Here is a 4,043-nt window from a genome sequence, read left to right on the forward strand (position 1 = left end):
CTCTCCATTTATTGTGATGCTGCTCATTGGTCCAGTTGTGAGGATTTTTGTTTTCTTTATATTGAGACATAATCCATACTGCAGACTGTGTTCTTCAACCTTCATCAGTAGGTGCCTTAAGTCATCCTCACTTTCAGCAAGCAAAGTTCTTCTTTGGTCTTCCTTATTTAGTGTCCAGCTTTCACATGCTTATGAGGTGATTGAAAATGCTATGGCTTGGGTCAGGAGCACCTTACTCTACAAGGTGAATCTTAGCTTATTAACACTTTAAAGAGGTCATTTGTGGAAGATTTTCCCAATGTAATATGACACCTGATTTCTAAACTACAGTTTCCATGGATATTGATTGTGGATTCAAGTAAAATAAAATTCTTGAGAACTTCAATCTTTTGTTTATCATGATTTTGCTTATTGGTCCAGTTGTGGGGATTTTCATTTTCTTTATGTTGAGATATAATCCATACTGAAGACTATAGTCTTTGACCTTCATCAGTATGTGCTTCAAGTCTTCTTAACTTTCATAGCAAGGTTATGTCATCTGTATATCATTTTGTTAATGAGTCTTCTTCCAATATTAGTTCCACATTCTCCTTCATACAGTCCAGCTTCTCAGATTATGTGCTCAGCATACAGATCAAAAAAAAAAAAAAAGGATACAACATTGTTGATGCACACTCTTCCTGATTTTAAACCATGCAATATCTTTTTGTTCTGTTCAAAAAAAACAATTCACTGTCGTTGAGTAGGATCCAACTCATAGCAATCCCTCCTTGGGTTTCTAAGACAGTATCACTATGGAATTAGATTGCCCAACTTTCCTTCTGAGGAGTTGCTTTGTTGTTGTTGTTGTTGTTATTTGCCGTCGAGCCGGCCCCGACTCATAGCGACTCATAGCGACACCTCCTTGGGTTTCCGAGGCAGTATCACTACGGAAGTAGGATGCCCAACCTTCCTTCCGAGGAGTGGCTGGTGGATTTGAACTGCCAGCCTTCTGGTTAGCAGTCAAGTGCCTTAGCCACTATGCTACCAGACTGTCAGACTTCTGGTTATCAGTCAAATGCCTTAGACATATACCACCAGACCTCCCACAGATTGAATAAATATGGTGAAAGGATACAACCCTGACACAGACCTTTCCCAATTTTAAACCACGCAGTATCCCCTTGCTGCTGCTGTTAGGTGCTGTTGAGTGCACTTGAACTTATAACAACCCTATGTACAACAGAAAGAAATACTGCCTCGTTGTTTACCATCCTCACAATCCTTGCTATACTTGCTATACAATGAGATCATTGTCACAGCCACTGTGTCATGCCATCTTGTTAAGACTCTTCCCCTTTTTCACTGACCCTCCACTTACCAAGCATGATAATATCCTTCTCCAGAGAATGGTTCCTTCTGACAACATGACCAAAATAGCTGAGATGAAGTCTGGCCATCCTCACTTCCAGGGAGCATTCTGGCTGTACTTCCTCCAGGATAGATTTGTTCGCTCTTCTGGTAATCCATGGTATTTTCTGCATTCTTCACCAACACCATAATTTAAAGGCATCAAGTCTTCCTTTGTCTTCCTTATTCATTTTCCAACTTTCACATGCATATGAGGCAATTGAAAATACCATGGCTTGGGTTAGACCACTTTAGTTTTCAAAGTGACATCTTTGCTCCTCAACATTTTAAAGAGGTCTTTTGCAGGAGATTTCCCTAGTGCAATATAACATCTGATTTCTTCACTGCTGCTTCCATGGGTGCTGATTGTGGAATCAAGCAAAACGAAATCTTTGACAACTTCAATACTTCTTCATTTATCATAATGCTGCTGCTGCTTATAAGCCCAGTTGTGAGGATTTTTGTTTTCTTTATGCTGTGTAATCCATACTGCAGACTGTAGGTCTTTAATCTTCATCAGTAAGTGCTTCAAGTCATCTTCACTTTCAGCAAGCAAAGTTGTGACATCTGCATATTGCAGGTTGTTAATGAGTCTTCCTTCAATCCTGACGCCATGTTCTTCTTCATATAGTCCAGCTTCTCTGCTTATTTGTTCAACATACGGAATGATTAAGCATGGTGAAAGGATACAACCCTGACACACTCCCTTCCTGATTTTAAACCATGGAGTATCCCCTTTGTTCTGTTTGAACAATAGCCTCCTGGTCTAAGTACAGGTTCTTCAAGAATACAATTAAGTGCTCTGAAATTCTCGTTGTTCACAATATTATCCACAATTTGTTATGGTACACACAGTCGAATGTCTTTGTGTAGTCAATAAAGCACAAGTAAACATCTTTCTGGTATTCTTTGCTTTCTGCCAAGAGCCAACTGTTATAGCAAGATATCCATCATTCCATGTCCTCTTCTGAATCCAGCTTGCATTCTGGCAGTTTGCTGTCAATGTACTGCTGCAAATGTTTTTAAATTCTTTTCAGCAAAATTTTACTTGCATGTTATATTAAAGACATTATTTGGTAATTTCCACATTCTGTTACATAACCTTACTTTGGAATGGTCATAAATATGGCCCTCTTCCTGTCTGTTGGTCAGGTAGCTGTCTTCCAAATTACTTGGCATAGATGAGTACATTCCTCCAGTGCTGCATTTAATTGTTGAAACATCTCCGTGGGTATTCCATAAATTCCCAGAACCTTGTTTTTCACCAATTCCTTCAGTGCAACTTGGACTTCTTCCTTCAGTACCATTGGTTCTTGATCGTATGCCTCCTCCTGAACTAGTCGACAATCAACCAATTCTTTTTTTGTACAATGACTCTGTGTACACCTTCCATTTCTTTTGATGCTTCCTGTATTATTTGGTATTTTGCCCATAGAATCCTTCAATACTGCAACTCGAGGTTTGAAGTTTTTTCAATTCTTTCAGCTTGACAAATGTCAAGCATGTTTTTCCCTTTTGGTTTTCTAACTCCAGGCCTCTGCACTTTTCATTATAAAAATTACTTCGTCTTCTCAAGCTGCTCTTTGAAATCTTCTGTTCAGCTCTTTTATCTTGTCATTTCTTCTATTTGCTTTAGCTACTCTCCATTCAAGGTCAAGTTTCAGTCTCCTCTGACATCCGTTTGGGTCTTCTCTCTCTTTCTAATGACCTTTTGCTTTCTTCATTTATGATATCTTTTATGTCATTCTAGAACTCATCTAGTCTTCAGTCTTCTTGTTTCACTGTGTCAAATCTACTCTTGTGATGGTCTCTATATTCAAGTAGGATATATTCAAGGTCATACTTTGGCTCTCATATACTTGTTTTAATATCCCTCACCTTCAACTTGAACTTACATATTAGTAAATGGTGGTGTGTTCCATAATGAGTCCCTGGCCTTGTTCTGACTGATGATATTGAGCTTCTCCATAGTCTCTTTCTGCAGATGTAGGCAATTTAATTCCTGTGCATTCCATCTGGAGAGGTCCATGTACAGTCACCATGTACATTGTTGAAAGAAGGCATTTACAAGTCGTTGGTCTATCATTCGATCTTCGGCACCATTTCTATCACCAAGGACATATTTTCCAATAATTGATCCTTTTCTTTGTTTCTACCTTTTGCATTCCAGTCACCAGTAATTATCAATGGATCGTGATTGCATGTTTGATTATTTCAGGCTGCAGGAGATAGTAAAAAGTGTTTAATTTCTTCATCAACAGATACAGGGAGTTAGAATTTACAACACATATTTTTTGGGGGCATAATTCAATCCATAGCACCATGTGTGTACATGTGTGTGTGTGTAAGTGTTCTAAAGAGCTCAGAATCATAGGAACACAAGATCTGTAAATAGAAGAGACCACAGACATCACTAACTGGCATTCAGTTTATGTACAGGAACTTGTAATATGCTACATAGAATGGAAACACCAGAGTTGGGGCCCTTCTCAGACTCTAGAACATCTAAGGGCCTGAACAATTATGTGGCTTTCGCTGACTTTCAGGCTGACTAGTTGCTTCCAAATTTCCTTAGTTCTGCCCAATCCAGATCCCATCAACATTCTTTAGGGATATGGAAAAACCAATCACTAACTTTATATGGAAAGGAAAGA

This window comes from Orycteropus afer, unplaced genomic scaffold (assembly GCF_000298275.1).
Source record: "Orycteropus afer afer isolate SDZICR_OR568_19922 unplaced genomic scaffold, OryAfe1.0 scaffold00326, whole genome shotgun sequence".
Lineage (NCBI taxonomy): Eukaryota > Metazoa > Chordata > Mammalia > Tubulidentata > Orycteropodidae > Orycteropus > Orycteropus afer.